Source organism: Lutra lutra, chromosome 8, assembly GCF_902655055.1.
Source record: "Lutra lutra chromosome 8, mLutLut1.2, whole genome shotgun sequence".
Lineage (NCBI taxonomy): Eukaryota > Metazoa > Chordata > Mammalia > Carnivora > Mustelidae > Lutra > Lutra lutra.
The window spans coordinates 125,409,784-125,434,768 of NC_062285.1; the positions used below are offsets into that span (position 1 = coordinate 125,409,784).

Consider the following 24,985-nt stretch of genomic DNA (forward strand, 5'->3'; position numbering starts at 1 on the left):
CACGTGAGAGAGCGGGGCTGGGAGGAGTGGGGCAGAGCAGAGGGAAGAAGGATAGAGAGAATCTCAAGCAGACTCCCTGCTGAGTTCAGGGCACAACAATGAGGGGCTCAATCCCAGGACCCTGAGATCATGACCTAAGCCAAACTCAGATGCTTAACTGACTGAGCTACCCAGATACCCTTATATGGTTTTACATACAGGATATACATTCCACAATACATTATTATAGTTTTGACTTAAATGAGCAGGTATCTTTTAAAGAATTTAAAAAATGAGGTAAAGTTTTACATTTATCCACATCTTTACCATTTTTGTAAATTTTGTTCTTTTGTGTAGATCCAACTTGCCATCTGGTATTATTTTTCTTCTCAATATAGACAGCCTAGTGATAAATTCTCTCAACATTTTGAAGATGTCTTTTTAAAAAAAAAACTTTATTTATTTGACAGACAGAGATCACAAGCAGGCAGAGAGGCAGGCAGAAAGAGGGGGGAAGGAGGCTCCCTGCTGAGCAGAAAGCCTGATGCGGGACTCAATCCCAGGATCCTGAGACCATGACCTGAGCCTCTCTCTCTCTGCCTGCCTCTCTGCCTACTTGTGATCTCTGTCAAATAAATAACCAAAATCTTAAAAAAAAAAAGAAGTAGTTAGTTTACTTCCAAAACTATTGGTTATCTTTGAGGCTCTTTTGAAAACTGGCATAGTACATCTAGAACAGAACTCTGGATCTCCAGTATTTGAACAGTAACTGAATCTTTTCTTCTTGGTTTTCAGCTGTTTGTTTCTATTTCCTCTTGTACTTTGTAATTTTTGATCAAGTGGCAAATATTGAAATTTTTCAAGATAATTTGAGAGTCTAAATGCTGTCCTTTTCTTCAGAGAAGATTTGCAGCTGCTTCTGACAGGCAGTTCACCTCGGTGTAGTCTGGGATGGAGCTGGTTTGAAGATGGATTCCAGTGTACATGAAGGCTAATCCACTTCCAGTTTGACTGTAGGAAACAATCTTTTGGGAGCCCTAACTAAATGCTTGTCATGTTTACTAAAGTTTCACCTCCTTGATAGGCCTTCCTTGAGGTATAACATCAGTAAGCTACCCAAGTTTTGTTCTATTTCTTAGTATCTCTTATACGCTAAATTGTGTCCTTCCCAAATCATATGTTCTAATTGACAGTACCTCAGAATGTGACCGTGTTTGTAGATGAGATCTTAAAAGAGGTAATTAAATTAGAATGAGGTCATTGTGGTGGGCCCTAATCCAATGTGACTGGTGTACTTTAAAAAGAGGAGACTAGGGCACAGACATGCATAGAGAGCAGACCATGTGAAGACACAGGGAGGGGTTCCTGGGTGGCTCAGTCATTAAGCAACTGCCTTCAGCTCAGGTCATGATCCTGGGGTCCTGGGATCAAGCTCTGCATCAGACTCCCTGCTCATGGGAAGCCTGCTTCTCCACTCTCCCTGCTTGTGTTCCCTCTCTTGCTGTCTCTCTCTCTGTCAAAAAATAAATAAAATATTAAAAAAAAAGGACATGGGGAGAAGATGGACATCTATAAGCCAAACAGAGGGGCCTTAGAGGAAACCAGTCCTCTAACCAATCTGAATTCTCAGATGCTAGACCCTTGCAAATCAGCAAATGCATTCAGAAGAAGAGTAGAATAGAATGTTGAACTTATCTCAGTACTTCTTGACTCTTGGAGAGCTTTACCTCTCAAGTTCTGCTGCCTGGAGAGTTTCTAATGCTTCCAAACACGGTATTTTATTTTATCCAAACTTTCATGTGTGTGTGTGTGTGTGTGTGTGGTTTCATTTGATAGAAGCATGTATATCAAAGTTGTAGGTGGAATTATTTTTATATTAATTTTGAACCTAGGTATTTTATTAAATTAAATTATTGTTTGTAATAGCTTTTTGATTAGCTCTTGTTTGTATCCTTCCAAAATTAATATGTTGAAACCTAATCCCCAATGTGATTGTATTTAAAAGTGGGGATCTGGGGAGTGGTTATATCATGAGGGTGGAGATTTCATAGATGGGATTACCGTCCTAGTTAAAGAGATCCCAGGGAACTCCTTCACCTCTTCCTCCATATGAAGACACAGTGAGAAAATGGTTGTCTGTGAACCTGGAAACAGGCTCTCTGCTGATCTTGACCTTGATCTTAGACCTCCCAGCCTCCAGAACTACAACTGTGAGAAATAAATTCCTGTTGTTTGTTATCTATCCAGTGTATGCACTTCTGCTATAGCAGCCTGAAACTGACCAAGACAGTAAGTACCATATCTGTCTTAAAGCACTGAATATTGTTGTGAAATATGAGGCCAGTCTAATTTCTTTCCCTTTATATTTGGTATAGGAAAGAATGTGATACTGATACAATGGTTTAAATTAAATTGAACTTTATATCTTCTTTCACACGTCAGTTTGGCTGGTCTAGGCTATCAGAACAAATGCTGCATAAAATCTTCCAGGGAGCAATTTCTGTCTTATTGTTCCACCATCCCCCTAAGGCATTGTTCTCACCCCCAAGATTGGAGGTGGGACCCTGATACATCTACATTCTGGCTTAAAGAAGAGAAAAAGAGGCAAAATTCAGGGAAAGCAGCTGTCTTTAAATTGCAGACTTTGCACACTTCACTATAGCACATATCCAGTTGTCCAGAACATAGTTATGTGTCCACCCTAAGTAATTGCGAAGAAAGCTGGGAAGTGTATTGTCTACCTGGGTAGCCAGAAATAAGAGGATGTTTAGAAGAAACAGGAAGTCTACTTCAATTGTAGATAACTTACTCATTTTGCCTGATGCCCCAAATTCTTTGTTGTTGTTATTGTTGTTTTTCATCTTTATAGTTCAGTGCTATTGCTTGGGTATGTTTTAGTTTTCTGATCTCATTGCATTAATTTAGTTTTGTTGTTTTTCCTGTGATTTGTGTATGAACTGCTATTTTAACTTACAGGTTTAAGTCCCAGTTTTTTAAAAATTACGTCTTTAAATTATTTTCTTTCTTTGTTTTGGGTTGTTTTTTGTTATTGATTTAGTCTATAGTTTGTATCTAATATTTTGCTTGATTTTCTCAATCCTGTTCTGTTCCTTGGTGTAATTTCAGTGATGGCTGTTTGTGCTGCTCAATATGGACTTGATTTCTTGGATAGATTTATTTTTTTCTTCTATTTATTTCTTAAGTCTGCCAGCTCATGTTTCATCTCCTCCAGTTCTCTGCTTTGAGCTCTTTGATTCATTAGGTGACTTTATTCATGACCATATATTTGGTCATGATTTTTATCTGAGCAGTGGCCATATTTTTCTGGTGGGTATTCATCACCTGCCACTTGTTTTTCCCACATTTTTCTTCTTTTTCCTGAAAGTAACTTTGCATAGATACTTGGCTGGGTCTTTTTTGCTTATTACTTTTGTGAATGAGGTGAATTCTTCCAGTTACTTGTGAGAGGTTCCTTCAGGGGAGAGACTAGAGTAGTGTTCCAGGCAGGCAGTAACTTTCTTTGGTTCACAGCAAAGCCCATTATGACTCAGTGGTGTGTGTGTGTGTGAACTCTTTCAACCTTCATTTCTCCCTAGTTCAAAGATATCAGCAATTTCTGGACTGCTTGTAATTCAAGATCCATCTCCTTTACCTTCCACAATGACACACGGCTTCTCTAAAGAATGTGTGTTGCCTTTTTCAGTCCCACCTCCTCTGACTATTCTTTTTTTTTCTTCTTTTCAGCGTAACAGAATTCATTGTTTTTGCACCACACCCAGTGCTCCATGCAATATGTGCCCTCCTTAATACCCACCACCTGGCTCCCCCAACCTCCCATCCCCCGCCCCTTCAAAACCCTCAGATTGTTTTTCAGAGTCCATAGTCTCTCATGGTTCACCTCCCCTTCCAATTTCCCTCAACTCCCTTCTCTTCTCCATCTCCCTATGTCCTCCATGTTATTTGTTATGCTCCACAAATAAATGAAACCATATGATACTTGACTCTCTCTGCTTGACTTATTTCACTCAGCATAATCTCTTCTAGTCCCGTCCATGTTTCTACAAAAGTTGGGTATTCATCCTTTCTGATGGAGGCATAATACTCCATCATGTATATGGACCACATCTTCCTTATCCATTCAGTGGGCATCTTGGTTCTTTCCACAGTTTGGCGACTGTTGCCATTGCTGCTATAAACACTGGGGTACAGATGGCCCTTCTTTTCACTACATCTGTATCTTTGGGGTAAATACCCAGTAGTGCAATTGCAGGGTCATAGGGAAGCTCTATTTTTAATTTCTTAAGGAATCTCCCCACTGTTCTCCAAAGTGGCTGCACCAACTTGCATTCCCACCAACAGTGTAAGAGGGTTCCCCTTTCTTCACATCCTCTCCAACACATGTTGTTTCCTGTCTTGCTAATTTTGGCCATTCTAACTGGTGTAAGGTGGAATCTCAATGTGGTTTTAATTTGAATCTCCCTGATGGCTAGTGATGATGAACATTTTTTCATGTGTCTGATAGCCATTTGTAGGTCTTCATTGGAGAAGTGTCTGTTCATATCTTCTGCCCATTTTTTGATATGATTATCTGTTTTGTGTGTGTTGAGTTTGAGAAGTTCTTTATAGATCCTGGATATCAACCTTTTGTCTGTACTGTCATTTGCAAATATCTTCTCCCATTCTGTGGGTTGCCTCTTTGTTTTCTTGACTGTTTCCTTTGCTGTGCAGAAGCTTTTGATCTTGATGAAGTCCTAAAAGTTCATTTTCGCTTTTGTTTCCTTTGCCTTTGGAGACATATCTTAAAAGAAGTTGCTGTGGCTGATACCGAAAAGGTTACTGCCTATGTTCTCCTCTAGGATTCTGTGGGGTTCAGTGAAGCTCCCTTTAAAGGCCCAGGCATCCTGTTCCCATTGTTTCAGTCAAGAATTGTGGTTTTGCCACATGCTTGGGTAACTGTACTGTGCTCTGCCTGATTTGTTTGAGATCTTTAGCCACAGATGTCTTTTTGAGTATTTCTCTGCATCTCACAGCCCTTCCTCAAATATTACAGTTCAGGGTTACAGGTGTCTCCTTACTTTATTAGAGATCACTTTTCCCTCTTTTCATTGCTACTGTGATTTTATTTCTTTGAGAAAACTGGGTAGGCATATTTTGTCTGGAATTTTATAAGCAAGTACTGTGAATAATAAATTTAGTGAAATCCACTATTATTTTGTTAGAATTAATTTAAGTGGTATATTAACAAAAATTGAAGAACTCCAATAAGCTTTTCAAAATTTACACAGCGGTGCCAGTCAGTAGAGCATGCGACTCTTGATCTTTGGGTTGTAAGTTTGAGCCCCACGTTGGGTGTAAAGATTAAGTAAAAAAATCTTAGGGGTGCCTGGGTGGCTCAGTGAGTTAAAGCCTCTGCCTTCAGCTCAGGTCATGATCTCAGGGTCCTGGGATCAAGTCTTGCATCTGGCTTTCTGCTCAGTGTGGGGGCCTGCTTCTTCCTCTCTCGCCTGCCTCTCTGCCTACTTGTGATCTCTGTCTCTCAAATAAATAAAATCTTTTAAAAAATCTTAAAAAAATAGTTATACAAACCTGTATTCCTCCAATAACATATGAGAGTTTCTAATCTCCTATTCTTAATTACATGGATAGAGCTTTGTCTATTTGATACTCTGATAAACCTCTTAAGTTGTACTTTTAATTACTAGGTGTCAAATACTTTTTAATCTTTTTTTTTTTAAATGGATCAGTTATTTGATTAGGTTCTTTGTAAGAAATCCAATTGTGAGGGTAAACTCCATTTGTGAGAGAAAACACAGAGCAGAGGTAGCCCTGAAGCTGAGGAACAGCCTTGATTTTTGGCAGAATTTGTGAGTTCACAGCTTTCTGATCAATCTTGCGCTGCTCTGTAATCTCTTATTTCTCTTTCTTGGTGTGGAAGATCTCACCCTCCTGGTGTCTGGGCTTACTCAGCTTCTTCTTCTTGAAATAAATATCAGTGAGATGTTTGGGTATTTTCACACTGCTGTTATCAATTTTGGTAGAAGGGGCAATGACGAATTTCTGGTGTGTTCTACACAGAGGAACTCGATTGAGGGACAGAGGTCCAGTCACAAGTAGCAAGCTACTACTCATTTGCTTCAGGAAAACTACCCTCTTGCCTCTGTGGCGCCCAGTGAGGATGATCAAAATGGTCCCAGGGGTGATGCTAGCTTGCTTTCTCACGTGTTGACCGAAAGGTTTTTTTTGCTATGGCTCAACAGCTTTCGAGGCATATCTTCAGTAGGATAATACCTAGGCATTTTGCGAAGTTTAACCACTCGGGTACCACCATTCTTGTCACCAACAACTGGTTTTGTGACAGTAGCAAGAACCTTCTCCTTTTTCTTTTCAACCCTGGATTTAGCTGCTGAATACTTCCTCTTGTACATGGCCTTTCTGGAATACATAGCCCATGGGGAGTATCTGCCAATTCCTCCGACTAGGACAGGGTTTCCCCTGCAGTGGGGCTTCCCCTTTTATGGTGCTTTAGCCTTAGGGTTACTCTTCTCAGCCTTGCCACCAGCATTAGCCTTATGGGCTTCAGGTTTCTTCTCCTTAGTATCCGGCTTCTAAGTTTTTTCGCCTGCCATCTTGCAAGAGTGGAAGGAGCTTTTTAATCTTTTTTTGAGAATTTTCCATTACTGTCTGTTAGTGATTTTTGTTTTCTTCTGATGACTTTGTCAACTTTCTATGGATTATTGAGCTTTTCCTTAAGGGTGTGTTCCATATATTTTTCTTAGTCGTTTGCCTATTTTAGTTTTATTTTTTTTTAATTTTTAAAAAAGATTTTATTATATATTTGAGAGGCAGAGATCACAAGTAAGTGGAGAGGCAGGCAGAGAGAGGAGGAAGCAGGCTCCCTGCCGAGCAGAGAGCCCGATGGGGGACTTGATTCCAGGACCCTGGGATCATGACCTGAGCTGAAGGCAGAGGCTTTAACCCACTGAGCCACCCAAGCGCCCCTTAGTTTTATTTTTAATGTATTTTTTTAACCAAATAAAATGTATCTTTGTAGAAAGTTTTATATTTTCCTGTATACCGTAGGTGCCATTTTCCTTACCACACTAAGATTACATATTCATAAATATGCTCCTTTACTGCTATAGAGCTTTTTAAAAAAATCTTAGATCTCTAATAAGTCTGGAATTTGTTTTAAATATAGTAAAAATTATTAATCTGGCTTATTTCCTCACAATGGTTAGTCATGCACTCCTTCACTATTTACAGATTATTTTCCACTGATGTGAAATACTACACTTTACACATTAATCATACAGAATTACATATTCTGCTCATAGAGAAATAGTTCTAAACTCAAAATTTTTTCTGTTGTTTGCTTGTGTTTATGGCATAATTACATAATTAAATACTACAGTATTTAAATTATCATTTTACATACTAATATATTCTATTTTCTAGCAGGTCAAAAATTCTGTCATTAGTATAATTTTCAAAATCTTACTAGTTTTGTGTATTATTCTTCCAGATGAATTTTGGAATCTTTTGTTGAGTTTCCAAAAATATATCATCAAACCCATTGGGATTACACTGAGTTTATTTATTTATTTGGGAAGAATTGACATCTTTTTTTTTTTTTAATTTTTTTTAATTTTTTTAAGGAATTGACATCTTGATAGTAGTAAGTCTTCTTTACTGGTAACATGATAGAGTTCTCCATTTAAACATATTTTCTTTATGTCCTTCAATAACAATATTGTGGTTTTTCTTCACAGAGATTCTGCACCTTTCTCTTGAGTTTAACTCTTAGGTGATATAATTGTTTTGCTATTAAGAATGTAATTTATTTTCTAATTCATTATTGTAAAGTAGAAAAATATTGAGATTTATTTATTTTGTGATACTACTCTACTAATCCTTTTATAAATCCTAGTTGCTTTGTAGAGTATTTTTTTGAGTTTTATTCATAGGCAACGATGCCATCTATAAACAATATTAGTTTTTCTCCTTCTTTTTAAATATTTGTACTTCTTAATTTGCTTTCTTACCCAATTGCATTGTCAAACTTTTCCAGAATAATGTTATTAGTAATAGAACTGGGAGGCATACTTTACAACTTTATAGTTGATTATAATAGGAACATATCTATTGTTTTACTGTTAAAGTGGATTTTTTTGTAGTTGGATCTGTTAAAAATATTTTTGCTTTCTTATCTAATGGTTACTGTCTTTAAATTGGTATATGGATCATTTACTATTAATGTAACTATTTTTTTAAGAAGATTTTATTTATTTATTTGACAGAGAGAGAGATCACCAGTAGGCAGAGAGGCAGGCGAGGGGCGGTGGGGGGAGAAGGTTCCCTGCCGAGCAGAGAGACTGATGCGGGGCTCAATCCCAGAACCCTGGGATCATGACCTGAGCCGAAGGCAGAGGCTTTAACCCACTGAGCCACCCAGGTGCCCTTTAATGTAAATATTGATGGTTGCATTTAAGTCTATCTTTTACTTTTCTTTTAAGTCTACCTTTTACTTTTGTTTTCTTTCTTTCTTCTTCTTCTTCTTCTTTTTTTTAATTGTCTCCTCTGGTTTTGTCCCTTTATTTCCTTTTCCTATCTTCTCTTTCTTTTTTAGGTAATTCATTTAAACTTATTGGATTGTTTTCTATAACAATTATAGAAAATATATAGAAATTATATATATAGAAAATTATAGAAAATATATAGAAAAATATAACATATTTCTTTAGTGCTTGCTTTAGAGATGATGATATACATAACTAAATTGATATCTTTCCAACTCAAGCAAACTGCAAAAGCAAAATTTGAAGCCATAGTGTGTTTTGGATAAAAGAGTGGAATTAATTTAATTAACAAGATAACTTTGTTGTTCTGTTGAGAATAGGCTGTAGGGATACAAATATTAAAGTAAGAGGACTATTGCAAATATACAGAAAAAATACAAGGAGTTTCCTTCTATTACTATTTTATTGAGGGTTTTTATTAAGAAAAAGTATTAATTTTGTCAAATGCTTTTTCTGCTTTTTTATTGAAGGATTTTTTTTTAATTAAAGTCATCATTTTATTCTGTTAATGCAAAGAATTGTATTGATTTATTTTTCAATGCTTAATCAACTTTGCATTCTGGAATAAACTCCACTTGGTCATGAGGTATTTTCCTTGTTATGACTTTGTTAATTTAAGATTTAGTAAGTAGATTACAGGGTGTTGGATGGTGAGCCATGGTTCCATAAGAGACCACAAGAGAAACTGAAATAGTTTATGACTCATAAGTCCCGAAGCAAGTATACAGTATGCCTCAAGGGACCACGTAGGGAGATCAAGGTAGGGTGTAAGCAGAGCGACCTGGGGCACATGCATTTGTTAGGGTCCATAGGGGGAGTGCATTGGGGTTCCCAGACTAAAGCTGGATTGCTCATTTCAAATGAAAAAGAATGGGGTTTTGATAAACTCCATGAGGTCTTATCTAAAGGGTAATGAAAGGAAGACCCTGAGAGGCTGAGGAGACCATTGATCACAAAGGCTGTTGGGGAACTCATGTGAGGAACTTGTATTTGTTTCTGACTCTGTGAGCTATTATCTGGGACATGTGCTTGCATTGAGGGGACTAGTATCTGTTTAAGACCTTGGTTTGCTAAACAAAATGGATGCTGAGGCAGCAATACCATGAAGTAGTTTACCTAACTCTCAGTAATTTGTTATGTATATTTACATTTGATATGTTAATATTTTGTTAAAGAATTTTGAGACTATATGAAGGATAAGGATCCATAATCTTGTTTTTGCAAGATTCTTGTCTAGTTTTGGCATTAGGTTTATGTTAATTTCATACAATGAAATGAGAAAGTCTTTAGAAGTGTCCTTTTTAGAGTCCTAACTGAATGCTTGGGTATTCAGCCAAATCTCTTATTGGGCTTGTCAAAACATAAACATCTCTCTGTATTGTAAGAGCTTCAGAATCTGCATTAATCTCAAGGCCCTTGAATAGTTGTTCCCTATAAGCCTCTTGGAATCTTGCTCTGTGCATGCATAACTTAGTATTTATCCAGAGACTAAAGGGGATCTTTATATAGATATATGGGGCTATTATTCCATACAGCTGTGGTAAATTTCCTCACAAATTTCACTTTGCTTTCTCTACTCAGCAAGGTTTCTGCTCTCTATTTGTGATCCACTGTCTGTGCTGCTATTTCTAAAATTCTTCCAGGCAGAAAGCCAGGAAGAATATGAAGTTCATCTCATGCATTATTTTTCCTCTCAAGAATAACACCTGCATTGTTTTTGTCCAATACTTAAAGCAATTTCTTCATTTATTTTTGTTAAAATTTTTTACTGAGGTATAATTGACATAGAACATTATATTAGTTAATATTTATATATATTGTGTAATTATTTTTGTTCAATTTTTGGGTTACTTCTTGTGGGAGGATGAATATGATACCAATTATTTCATTATAGCAAAAACTATATATCTAGACATGTCAAATTTGAGATGTCTATTAGGTAACTAGATAAAAAAGTGTGGTAAACTGTTGAATGCATGAATTTGAAATTCATGGATAAGGTCTATGCTGGAGACATAAATTGGGTATTCATCAGTTTATATAATGTATATAAAGTTTTGAAGTGGATGTGTCCTCCTAAAGAGTTAGTTTAGACTGAGAGGAGATATAAGTATTGAGCCTTTGGACAACTTTAAGGTATCAGGGAGATTAGGAAGAATCAACAAATTCAAAAACATCAAATGGGTAGGAGCAAAAATAATAGAGTGTTGTGAACTTGAAACCAAGTGAAGAATATGTTTCAAAGAAGAGGTAATCTTAACTGTGTCAACCAGTGCTGATTAGCCAAGTAAAGGAAGAATATGAATAGATCATTGGATTTATCAAACGCTAGAGTCATAATAACCTTCACAACAGAATTTCTATTGGAGTAGTGGGGATGAAAACAACTGGTGTGAATTCAAATCAGAATGGAGGGTTGGAGTAGAATTGGAGACAAAGTATGGGGACTTTGTAAAAATAGAAATATAAAGATTATGTGGAAAGGAATGTAAATATATATAGTAAAGAATATAGATTAATGTCCTTGAGTGTTTTATAGAACTTAACTTGGACCTGACCTACTTTAGATGGAGCTACTTTAGATGGAGCATATTCTGTTAAATGTTCAACAACTGGATCTCTGGAAAGAAAAAACCCTGATTTGTACCATTTTCCAATTTCTCTGATGTAAACATATATTCCTGTTATGGGAGATTTCAAGCTACCAATGTGATGTCACTGAACATCGAAGAGATACTTATGGTCTCCTCTTAAGAGCTCAGCATATCACTGGATATATATTCATTTTTCCAATTTATTTTATGACTATTGGTCTGTTAAGATTTTCATTTTAATTATTCTTAAGTTAGTTTTATTGATTTGTATCTTCCTGAAAAATTATTCATTTCGTATAAGTCATCTTAGGCTGCTACTAAAAATGGAAAAAACATAATGAAGGTTGTGAATTATTTGTGGAATAATTGTGAATTATTTAGGAATCACAAATATACAAAATTTTGTTTACACCCTTCATTTGTGTGAAAATAATTACAATATAGTATAAAAACAATCTTTGCTTAGAACAGAAATATGATGTTCACCTTCATCACTCTGTCAGAAACAAACTGCATGATATATAAAAAGTATGGATATCAAACTCTTAATATATATACAAGATGTACAAACAAGATGTAATAGGACATTTTACATTAAAAAAGCTGCTTGAGCAGAAAAAAAGACTAAAATGAAAACATTGCAAAAAAACCTTATCTTTTTCTCTACTTCCTAGGAGATTTCTTCAAGTCTATCTTCTAACCCTCCTACCATTTTCATTTATCCTACCATATTTTTAATTTCTAAGAGTTTTTTTTTCATCATCTTGTGTTTGTTCATGGATACAGTATATTATCGTATGGAAGACACTAATTACTTTTTTGAGGTTTTCTTCTGCTTGTAGTATTAGCTCTTTTCCTCCATGTTTCTCCTAATGCCTTTAGGGTTATAATAATCTCCTAATGCCTTTAGGGTTATAATCATTCCTCAAATATTTGTTGATATTGGTGGTTACATCATATTTAAGAGCAATTTAAGAGCTCTGTATCTGCATGTGTGTAGATTTTAAATGATGTGATACATGGTTGGGTGATAGAAATGGGCCATTTCTTTGGGAGAAAGACACACACACACACACACACATGTATACATTTATAAAATACATATTTATATCTTTTTTCAGTGAGTCAATTTCTCCAGAGTAAGTTTCTTTTTTTTTTTTAAAGATTTTATTTATTTATTTGACAGAGAGAAATCACAAGTAGGCAGAGAGGCAGGCAGAGAGAGAGGAGGAAGCGGCTCCCCGCTGAACAGAAAGCCCGATGTGGGGCTCGAACCCAGGACCTGGGATCATGACCTGAGCCGAAGGCAGCGGCTTAACCCACTGAGCCACCCAGGCGCCCCTCCAGAGTAAGTTTCTTAATCCATTGCCTGGGAATTGTAAAACCTGGCTACCAGTATTCTAGGAAGCAAGTTAAAAGTGGGCACTCCTGGACATTAGGAGAAGGGAAAAATGTAGGGGGAGAAATTGTAGTGGGAGATAAACCATGAGAGACTATGGACTCTGGGAAACAAACTGAAGGTTTTAGAAGGGAGGGGATGGGGAGATGGGTGAGCCTGGTGATGGGTGTTAAGGAAGGCATGTATTGCATGGAGCACTGGGTGTTATACACAAACACTGAATCATGGAACACTACATCAAAAACTAATGATGTACTGTATGGTGTCTAACACAGCACACACACACACACGTGGGCACTCCTAAATATCACCACTTGGTATATTCTTTTTAATATTTCCCCATTTTTTTCTGTTAGTACGCACCTTACTCCAATTCTCAATGAACCATGTGTTCCTAACTCTAGGATCCACTTGGTTTAGTATGTAAGAGAAGAAAGCCTCAATCTTCTGTCAAAATACAAGAAGAGTGGTCATCAGCTGGTAGTATGAGATGGTGGTTCAGGAATCCTACTGCTGCTTCTTTGGACTTTTCATTCAGCTCAGCCATATTTGGCTCCAACTACACACTCTCTGGGATACCTGAGTTTTTTTTTTTTTTTTTTAATTTCTTTTCAGCGTAACAGAATTCATTGTTTATGCACCACACCCAGTGCTCCATGCAATACGTGCCCTCTGTAATACCCACCACCTGGATCCCCCAACCTCCCACCTCCCACCCCTTCAAAACCCTCAGATTGTTTTTTGGAGTCCATAGTCTCTCATGGTTCATCTCCTGAGTATTTCAGTTATTGAGGCTGTCTTGGATTCTGCAGCCCAAATCAATATGGTTCTGGGTTTCCTTCATGGTCAGTTTGCTTTCAGCTTTCTCTGGGCCATTACTTCGTTCTACTTGTGCATTGCTTTCTTGTTTTCAAATTTGTGTGTCTTTCATCTCCTCTGCTCTTTCTTTATGCCTGTGATTTCCTATCTTAAGCTTTTAAGTTATTTTAGTGAGGTTTCAGAAGAGGTGGATCAATATTAACATTAACTTCTATCTCCTCTCTTTAATTAAAAATTGACTAATTTTAGTTTTATTCTTAAGTAGAACTACCTTCTCTCTCTATCTCTGTCTCTTCCTCCCTCCCTCCATCACTTTCTGCCTCAGTCTCTCTCTTTCTGTCTATGAATTCAGAGCCCTTCCAACCTTAGGCATGTCTTGTAGCACAGAAAATGCTTTTCTTATTATACCATTGGTATAGTGCATTTTTTTCCTTTTTTTTTTAAAGCCACTTTATTTAAGATCTAACTCTGTGATTATCTGCTATGTGAACAAATCTTACCTCCCCCAGCAGAGCCAATTTCTCCATTCTCTATATTTCTATCGAACTTTGAATAATCTTCTGTTATAGCACTCATCACAGTGTTTTGCCAAGTGAGTTTTGTTTTTATTTCTCCTCTGACTGTAAATTCCTTGAGGCATATTTTAGGTAGTCAGTCTGTGTTAGGGGAATGAGCAACTGAAACAGTGTGACCTAGAGAGGTTTCTGATAAGGTGAAGAAGCACAGATAAGAAATGAAAATTGGTTCCCAGATATAGAATTATTAGGCTAAACTATAATATAAACCAAGATCCAGAGATACAGCCTTGCTTATCATTATAAGAAATGGTAAACATCAGTAAGGGATTGGTTAAGAACATCATAGTATATTTATTTGATGATTATCCTTGTTACAAAAAAGAGAAAATTAGAAAAAATTCGCCCACAAAAAATTTTGTGATAAAGTGTTAAGTTTAAGAAGCAAAATACAAAATTCTATATGTAGTATATTAAAAACATATACACAGAAAATATATTGGTTGCTTATGATAGTAAAAATATGGGGGGTTTTCTTATATTATCCAAGGTTTTAATAAAAATATACTATTTTTATAGTAAAAAAAGAAATAAATGAAAAAAATTGTGAAAATGGAGAATTTATTATAGCAAGTTGAGGACTTTCTAAGTCACAATATAAGGTTTATTAAAGGGGAGGGCAGGAAGAGGCATGAAAAGGAGGGCTCAGGAGCATTTATCAGAGGTCAGTGAGGAAAGGCTTTTACAGAGTAAACAGAACATGTGAATTGGGTTGTGAGGAAAAACTAGTAAATGACATTAGGTGGGAAAGCAGTCCTAAAACAGAATACCAATGAATTCTTTGAGTTATTCCATTTTAAATTAAGCCTCAAAATTCTTCCTGCTGTTTTACTGCCTGTTTTAAGAAGGAGGTCATGGTTTAACATGAGTAGTTTGGGCACCATTGAGTGAAGTTATCTGGTATTAAGCACAACTGAAGATGAGTGGATGCAGATTTTGTGTATTTCTGTATTGATGAAATAATTTATAGTCTGTGTTTTATATAATATGTTGGGTGGTGGTTAGGGAAAGGAGTCTCTCTAGGATTCTGACCTTGGTTCATGGTGCTTGCCATGATAATAAAAAAAAAGAAAAATTTTATTAACCATTACCAGATTTAAAAGTTTTGTCCTGTGTTCTTTGTTTGACTATAAAATTCCTTTAGAGTGCTTATATTTGAAGTATAGGAGAGGATAATTATGTATCAAATTTCAGTGAAAAAATATTTCTTGTCCTAAGTCATGAATTGATTATATTGGTGGATCTAAATTTGCTGTGAAAAGTGCATTTTGCTTTGACTTTGCAGTTTTTGCCTTGACCTGTTAGCATCTTTTGACCTTTTTAGTGCCTTGGGCCCTTTTGGCCATCTGGTGAAGATTAAATGAATACAATAAGATATATCGAATTACAAAGAAAACATTATATATACTTACCAAATATTAAATTCATAGCATAGTCGTATATATACCTCTTTATTAACACATTAAATTATAAAATAATACATTTAAAATATAGCTGAGTTAATTTTATTTATTAAAGACCGTATAAAGGCTTTGCTGCTTAACTTAAATGAGAACATTAAACTCTGGGGTAGCCTCTTACTCATCAGCCAATAATTGCACGTAGGGAAAGCAACATGGGTCTGGATTCCCTTTGTGAGAACGTGAGATTTTAAAGAGAGAACATGTGAGAGTATGGTGGACAAATGACTATGAAATGCACAATAATTGTTTAATAGTTGGTATCCACATTGCATGCTGAGTATTTTAGGCAGATAGATAGCAACCAGTTAGTTATCACCATAATTTTGAAGTAGTGATATGTGTAAATGATATTTTTAGATATCTGTAGTTATTATAATGTGATATGAAAATATTTGTGATTTCTTTTTTTTAATTTTTAATTTTTTATTAACATATAATGTATTATTAGCCCCAGGGGTACAGGTCTGTGAATCACCATGTTTACACACTTCACAGCACTCACCATAGCACATACCTTCCCCAATGAATATTTGTGATTTCTATTGGTGACAAAGTTATAGATGCTGCTCATATTGCTGTGATTTGTTGCCTCTAATTATACTCAAAGAAAATGTCAAGTTAGTCTAGGGAGGAAGAAGAGATACATTTTTTTCTCCCACACATGCTCATAAAACCCTCAAATTCTACCTTTGGATCCAAGGTTAGGCATGTTTGCCTTTGATTCTTTATTATAGTCTCGTGTATTACCCTATATTAGTCATGGATATTTAGACAATAACATTGGAGCTGATCTTAATTCCTTCTCTGTTGTTGTCTTTAGTTTAATTGATATTGAATCTTAAAGAAGGTGTTTTTGGCAAAAGTGTTTGATTTTAGATGGTGAAATCTGAGAAGAGTGAACTAGGCCAGAAAGTATGGAGTCTGGTTGTTTTCAGATCTAAAAAGTGACTTGCTCTAAGAATAAACTTGCCCTGCTTTTCTTTAGTACTTGAGAAAGATTGAGCCCATTTTTGTTTTCGAGTTGAACCTTTTTCTTTGTCAACCACAAGAAAAGATCTGAATCAGAGACACGTTGTGTGATTTTTGGCCCCCAGAGGTATAGTTAGCCCCAACAGAGCTATCCTGCAAAGCATAGTCTCAATTTATGGTTTTAATCAAAACACTAGTTTGGATTTGTTTAGTTTCTTTTTTAGTGTTAATGGAGATTGTGTGTGTGTGTGTGTGTGTGTGTGTGTGTGTGTGTGTGTGGTGGGGGAGAATCTTTATTTCAGCTGTAGACTTAGATCTAATCAGAAAGCTATAGGGAACCCTAATCCTGTAATCTATGTTGAGTTTTCAAATGGATAAATTTAAGATATGTATATTTTAGCTATGTAGAGTATCAACTATTTTAATGGAAAATCGTGTTACAATGTTAGATCTAGTTTTCTTTCAAATTTTATGGCTTTGAGGCCATTCAGAAAATTTAAAATTATAAAATTGAACACATTGTTCACAAGTGAACACATTGTACCTAATTTTCTATGTGCACTATTTCCTGGGGTTTGAAAAAATAACAAAGACTCTTACTTTGTGTGGGATTCTCAACTGAGAACAAGGAATAGGGATTTTAGGTTTGAGTTTGGAAGTCCTCTGGTTCCACTTACCAGAGAAAAGACTGATATAAAAAGGAATCATTTTAAATGGTGACAAAAATTTAAGATAAATAGTAAAAAAAAGTTTAAATTGGATCATTACTTTGAAAAAGAAATACAATCCCTAAAGTAAGTTTATTTTATTTCACATTACAAAATTTAGCTTTTGACTACACATTAATTAAAAAAAAAAAGAAATGAATCACGTGTTAATTTTGGCAAATATTTTCTGACAAATGGTATGATAGTAGGACATAACATTTTTATCTTCATGTTTTTAATTTTTTTAATGTGATCATCTAGAATCCTTTACTTTTTAAAAAATTATTTTTATTAACATATAATGTATTATTTGTCCCAAGGGTACAGGTCTGTGAATCATCAGGCTTAAGCATTTCATAGCACTCACAATAGGACATACCCTCCCCAATGTTCATAACCCAACCACCCTATCCCTAACCTCCCACCCCCCAGCAAACCTCAGTTTGTTCTGTGAGATTAAGAGTCTCTTATGGTTTGTCTCCCTCCCAATCCCATCTTGTTTCATTTTTCAAGGGCTTCACTACTTTTCCCAACAGATTTGTTTGATATTTTTATATTCAAATGATCCTCTTTTAGGTGCCTACTTTGTTTTTTCATTTTTTAAGATCTAAATTTCATTTTTCAATCTATTTGCTCTGTGTTGTCAAATGTTAAGGAGTCTGAATTTCCATGAGGTTAGGTGTTAGTGTATTACATAAGAAGGGATGTTGAATGGTAACTAGTTTCTATTTCTTTCATAAAAAATTTCAAGTTATAACTATTATTATCCTATACATCCTCCTAACTTGGTAAGGAGGACTCATCTCCCAATTTCTCTTTAAAATATTAATGAAGGGCAGAGGAGCAAGATAGTGGAGAAGTAGGAGCCCTGAATTTCTTTTGGTCCCAGTAATTCAGCTAGATAGTTATCAAACCATTCTGAACACCTACAAACTCAACAGGAGATTGAAGAGAAGAATAGCAGCAATTCTATGAACAGAAAAGTGACCACTTTCTGGAAGGTAGGACGTGTGGAAAAGTGAACCCAAGGCGATATATGGGAAAATAGACCACAGAGGGAGGGGACAGCTTCTGGCAAGTGAGAGAGCATCAGATCACAAAATCAGAGCTTTTAGAAGTCTGGTCGTGTGAGGGATGGTGCTCAAGAAGTGAAGCAGGGGGGTGGAACACTTGCTGGGACAGTGTGGTCCCAGGACCCTTGGGGTCACAGAAAGACCAGTGGTGTTGGATTGCGAGGAGCTCCCAAGTATCAGAGTGGGGAAGCCAGCTGCAAAGATGGAGCTAAGGTGTGGGATCTCAGCTTGGGATTGCCATAACCTGTGATCTGTGGCACAGTGGAGCAACTACTCTTTAAAGCAGGGACCCCACAAGTGGCAGATCAGGGGACACTCCCCACCTCCTTCACTGGAAGGAGTGGCACAGAGTGCACTGCAAGAATCTGCTAGGTTTAGAGACTCCAAATGGGGCTGTGTTCCAGAGATAAAAAAATCTCAGTCACAGGTTGGGTGAACTCAGAGGGTGGCTGGAGACCAGGGAGACAGGAGTGATTGATTGCTTTTCTCTGAAGGCTTACTAAAAAGGGGGTTTCTGAGCTCTCAGCTCTTCCAGGGCCAGAGATTAGGATGTTGCCATTTTCATTCTCATCTTCCAAAGCGGTGCAGTAAGCTTTCAGGGAAAAAAGCTACCAAGAGCAAATCTTCTGTTTCTAGAATTGCTGTTCTTCTCTTCAATCTCCCGTTGGATTTGTAGGTGTTTGCAATCTTTAGATAAGCTATTTAGCTGATCTCCCGCTACCCGAAGTAGTCTCAGCCTGCTACTTCTCCGCCATCTTCCCAAGAGCAAATCTAAGCAGATTACTTAGCCTGGCCCTGGGCAAGGATGGTGCAATTCTTCCTCAGGCAAAGACACTCGAGCATCACTGTAACAGGTCTCTCCCCCAGAAGATCAGCAAGAACATTCAGCCAAGACCAAGTTTACAGATCAATGAGAACTGCAAAACTCCAGTACTAGGGGAATACAGCATATAGAATTCATGACTTTCCCCCAGGATTCTTTAGTCTTTCAAAGTTAAATTTTTAATATTTTCTTTACATTTTATTTATTTATTTTTGAATTTTTCCTCTTTACTATTTTAACGAACATCTTATCAACACCTTTTTAAAAATCTTTTAAAATTTTCATTATTATAGTCCTATTCTATCCCTTCATTGTATTTAACCTTATTTTTGGTGTATATATGAGTTTCTTTTTCTTTAAAATTATGGGATATGGTTTCTTCTAACAGACCAAAATATATCTTAAAACTAGCGTATGGCTTTGTTCTAGTCTCCTGCCTAATCACATTCTCTCCTTTTTTTCTTTTAAAATTTGTTTCCTTTCCTTTTTCAAACAACTTATCTTATTAATTCCTTCTTTAGAATCTTTTTAAATTTTCATCTCTACAATCATATTCCATCCCATCATATTTACACACACACACACACACACACACACACACACACACACACGTTTTTCTTTCTTTAAAATTTTGGGAGGCAGTTTCTTCTAACAGACCAAAATATACCCAAAGTCAAGAGTGTGACTGTTTTATTCACAATCGTGATCATATTTTTCCCCCTATCTTTCCCCCCCATTTCAGGTCTCTTCTGTTTTGTTTAGGGTGTATTTTTCTGGGGTCACTGCTACCCTTTTAGCATTTTATTCTTTCATCTATTCTTTTCTGGACAAAATAACAAAGTGAAAAAACTCACCTCAAATAAAAAAAAATAACCAGTACTAACTTCTAGGGACTGAATCAATATGGACATTAGTAAGATGTTATAACTAGAGTTCAGAATAAAGATTATAAAGATACTAGCTGAAAAAAAATCATTGAGATACTAGAGAATTCGTTTATTGAAAAACAAAAGAAATAAAATATAACCAATTTGAATTAAAAAAGCTATTAATGAGGTGCAATAAAAAATGGAGGCATGGGGCGCCTGGGTGGCTCGGTGGGTTAAGCCTCTGCCTTCAGCTCAGGTCATGATCTCGGGGTCCTGGGATCGAGTCCTGCATCGGGCTCTCTGCTTGGCAGGGAGCCTGCTTCCTCCTCTCTCTCTCTCTGCTTGCCTCTCTGCCTACTTGTGATCTCATTCTGTCAAATAAATAAATAAAAAAATCTTTAAAAAAATGGAGGCTTTCACTGTTAGGATAAATGAGGCAGAAGAGAAAATTAGTGATATAGAAGAACAAATGATGGAGAGTAAAGAAGCTGAGCAAAAGAGAGACAAACAACTACTGGAACACGAGGGAATAATTTGAGAGATAAGTGATATCATAAGATGAAACAATATTAGAATAATTGGGTTCCCAGAAGAAGAAGAAAGAGAGAGGAGGGCGGAAGGTATACTGGGGCAAATTATAGCAGAGAAGTTCTCTAACTTGGTGAAGGGAACAAGCATCAAAATCCAGGAGACACAGAGAGTCCCCCTCAAAATCAATAAAAATAAGTCCACACCCCATCATCTAATAGTAAAATATACAAGTCTCAGTGAAAAAGAGAAAATCCTGAAAGTAGCTTGGGACAAGAGGTCTGTGGCATACAATGGTAGAAATATTAGATTGGCCGCAGACCTATCCACAGAGAACTGGCAGGCCAAAAAGGACTGGCATGATATATCCAAAGCACTAAATGAGAAAAATATGCAGCCAAGAACTATATCCTGCTAGGCTGTCATTGAAAATAGAAGGACAGATAAAAAGCTTCCAGGACAAACAAAACTAAAAGAATTTTCAAACACCAAACCAGCCCTACAGGAAATATTGAAAAGGGTCCTCTAAGCAAAGAAAGAGCCTAAAAGTAACAGACCAGCAAGGAACAGAGACTATATACAGTAACAGCCACCTTATAGGCCATACAATGGCATTAAACTCATATCTTTCAGTAGTTACCCTGAATATAAATTCCCCAATCAAAAGACACAGGGTATCAGAATGGATAAAAAAACAAGACCCATTGATATGCTGTCCACAAGAGACTCATTTTAGACCCAAAGACTTCTCCGGATTTAAAGTGAGGGGATAGAAAACAATTTACCATGCTAATGGACATCAAAAGAAAGCTGGAGTGGCAATCCTTATATCAGATAAGTTAGATTTTAAGCCAAAGACTATAATGAGAGATGAGGAAGGTCACTATATTGTACTTAAAAGGTCTATCCAACAAGAAGATTGAAATAATTTTAAATATCTATGCCCCTAACATGGGAGCAGCCGGCTATATAAACCAATGAATAACAAAATCAAAGAAACACATCAACAATAATACAATAGTAGTAGGGGATTTTAACACCCTCATCACTGAAATGGACAGATCATCTAAGCAAAAGATCAACAAGGAAATACAGTCTTTAAATGACACACTGGACCAGATAGACATCACAGATGAATTCAAAACACTCCATCCCAAAGCAATAGAATATACGTTCTTCTCTAGTGCACATGAATCATTCTCCAGAATAGATCTCATCCTGGGTCACAAATCAGGTCTCAACCAGTACCAAAAGATTGGGATCATTCCCTACATAAGTTCAGACCACAATGCTTTGAAACTAGAACTCAACCACAAGAGGAAAGTTGGAAAGAACTCAAAGACATGGAGGCTAAAGAGCATCCTACTAAAGAAGGAATGGGTCAACCAGGAAATTAAAGAAGAATTTTACAAATTCCTGGAAGCAAATGAAAATGAAAGCACAACTGTTCAAAATCTTTGGGACATAGCAAAGGCAGTCCTGAGAGGAAAGTATATAGCACTACAAGCCTTTCTCAAGAAACAAGGTCTCAAGTACACGACCTAGCCCTACACCTAAAGGAGCTAGAGAAAGAACAGCAAAGAAAACCTGAACCCAGCAGGAGAAGAGAAAACAATGAACTAGAAACCAAAAGGACACTAGAACAAATCAACAAAACTAGGAGCTGATTCTTTGAAAGAATTAATAAGATCGATAAACCCCTGGCCAGACTTATCCAAAAGAAAAGAGAAAGGACCCAAATTAATAAAATCATGAATAAAAGAGGAGGGATCACAACCAACACCAAAAAAATAAAAATTATAAGAACATATTATGAGCAATTATATGCCAGCAAATTTGACAATCTGGAAGAAATGGATGCATCCCTAGAGACATATAAACTCTCAAAACTGAACCAGGAAGAAACAGAAAACCTGAACCACAGCCAGTAAGGAGATTGAAGCAGTCATCAAAAATGTCCCAACAAACAAGAGCCCAGGTCCAGTTGGCTTCCCAGGGAAATTCTACCAAACATTGCAAAGAAGAATTAATACCTATTCTCCTGAAACTGTTCCAAAATATAGAAATGGAAGGAAAACTTCTAAACTCATTTCATGAGGCCAGCATTACCTTGATCCCAAAACCAGACCAAGACCCATCAAAAAGGAGAATTACAGACCAACATCCCTGATGAATATGGATGCAAAAATTCTCACCTAGCCGATAGGATCCAATAGTACATTTAAAGGATTATTCACCATGACCAAGTGGGACAGATTCCTGGGCTTCACGTTTGGTTCAACGTCCACAAATCAATCCGTGATACAGATACACAGATACAGATACAGGTACAGATATTAATACATTGATAATAGCAAGAACAAGAAACATGTGATACTCTCACTAGATGCTGAAAAAGCATTCGACAAAGTACAGCATCCTTTCTGGATCAAAACTCTTCACAGTGTAGGCATAGAGGGTACATACCTCAATATCATCAAAGCCATCTATGAAAAACCCACAGCGAATATCATTCTCAATGGGGAAAAACTCAGAGCTCTGCCCCTAAGGTTGGAACACGGCAGGGCTGTCCACTATCACCACTGCTATTCAACACAATACTAGAAGTCCTAGCCTCAGCAATCAGACCATAAAAAGAAATAAAAGGCATCCAAATCAGCAAAGAAGTCAACTCTCACTCTTTGCAGTTGATCTGATACTTTATGTAGAAAACCCAAAAGACTCCGCTCCAAAACAGCTAGAACTCCTACAGAATTCAGTAAAGTGTCAGGATATAAAATCCATGCACAGAAATCAGTTGCATTTCTATACACCAACAATAAGACAGAAGAAAGAAATAAGGAGTTGATCCCATTTACAATTGCACCCAAAACCATAAGATACCCAGGAAAAAGCCTAACCAAAGAGGCAAAGAATCTGTACTCAGAAAACTATAGAATAGTCATTGAAGAAATTGAAGAAGACACAAAGAAATGGGAAAACGTTCCATGCTCGTGGATTGGAAAAACAGATACTGTGAAAATGTCTATGCTACCTAGAGCAATCTACACATTTAATGCAATCCCTATCAAAATCCCATCAACTTTATTCAAAGAAATGGAACAAATCATCCTCAAATTTATATGAACCGGAAAAGACCCGGAATAGCCAGAGGAATGTTGAAAAAGAAAGCCAAAGTTGGTGGCATCACAATTCTGGACTTCAAGCTCTATTACAAAGCTGCGATCATCAAGACAGTATGGTACTGGCACAAAAGCAGACACATAGATCAACAGAACAGAATAGAGAGCCCAGAAATGGACCCTCACCTCTATGGTCAACTAATCTTCAACAAAGCAAGAGAGAATGTCCAGTGGGAAAAAGAGAGTCTCTTCAACAAATGGTGATGGGAAAATTGGACAGCCACATGCAGAAGAATGAAACTGGACCATTTCCTTACACCACACACAAAAATAGACCCTGAATGGATGGAAGACCTCAACGTGAGACAGGAATCCACCAAAATCCTTGAGGAGAACACAGGGAGCAACTTCTTGGACCTCAGCTGCAACAACTTCTTCCTAGGGGCACCTGGGTGGCTCAGTGAGTTAAAACCTCTGCCTTCAGTTCAGGTCATGATCACAGGGTTCTGGAATAGAGCCCCGCATCAGGCTCTCTGCTCAGCAGGGAGCCTGCTTACCCCTCTCTCTGCCTACTTGTGATCTCTTTCTCTGTCAAATAAATAAACAAGATTTTCGAACAGAAACAAAACAAACCAAAAAAACCCTTCTTCCTAGAAACATTGCCAAAGGCAAGGGAAGCAAGGGCAAAAATGAACTACTGGGACTTCATCAAGATCAAAAGCTTTTGCACACACAGTGAAGGAAACAGTCAGCAAAACCAAAGACAATTGACAGAATGGGAGAAGATATTGGCAAATGAAAGATCAGATAAAGGGCTAGTGTCCAAAATCTAGAAAGAACTTATCAAACTCGACACCCAAAGAACAAATAGTCCAATCAAGAAATGGGCAGAAGACATGAACAGGCTTTTTGGCAATGAAGACATCCAAACGGCCAACAGACACATGAAAAAGTGCTCAACATCACTTCGGCATCAGGGAAATAGAAATTAGAACCACAGAGAGATACCACCTCACACCAGTCAGAATGGCTAAAATTAACAAGTCAGGAAATGACAGATGTTGGCGAGGTTCCGGAGAAAGGGGAACCCTCCTACACTGCTGGTGGGAATGCAGGCTGTTGCAGCCCCTCTGGAAAACAGTATGGAGGTTCCTCAAAAAGTTGAAAATAGAGCTACCCTATGACCCAGCAATTATACTACTGGGTATTTATCATAAAGATACAAATGTAGGGGGCGCCTGGGTGGCTCAGTGGGTTAAGCCACTGCCTTCGGCTCAGGTCATGATCCCAGGGTCATGGGATCGAGTCCCACATCGGGCTCTCTGCTCAGCAGGGAGCCTGCTTCCTCCTCTCTCTCTGCCTGCCTCTGTCTGCTGTGATCTCTCTCTGTCAAATAAATAAATAAAATCTTTAAAAAAAAAAAAGATACAAATGTAGGGATCTAAAGGGGCACGTGCACTGAAACATTTATAGCAGCAATGTCCACAAT

The 24,985-nt window shown here is 37.0% G+C and overlaps 1 long non-coding RNA gene and 1 pseudogene across 2 annotated transcripts in view; one reads left to right on the forward strand and one right to left on the reverse strand.

Moving 5' to 3' along the window:
- LOC125106741 (uncharacterized) overlaps window positions 1-24,985 on the forward strand; it is a 134,427-nt gene that overhangs the window by 9,538 nt on the left and 99,904 nt on the right. The window lies entirely within an intron of this gene.
- On the reverse strand, window positions 5,875-6,605 carry LOC125106738 (60S ribosomal protein L6-like; annotated as a pseudogene).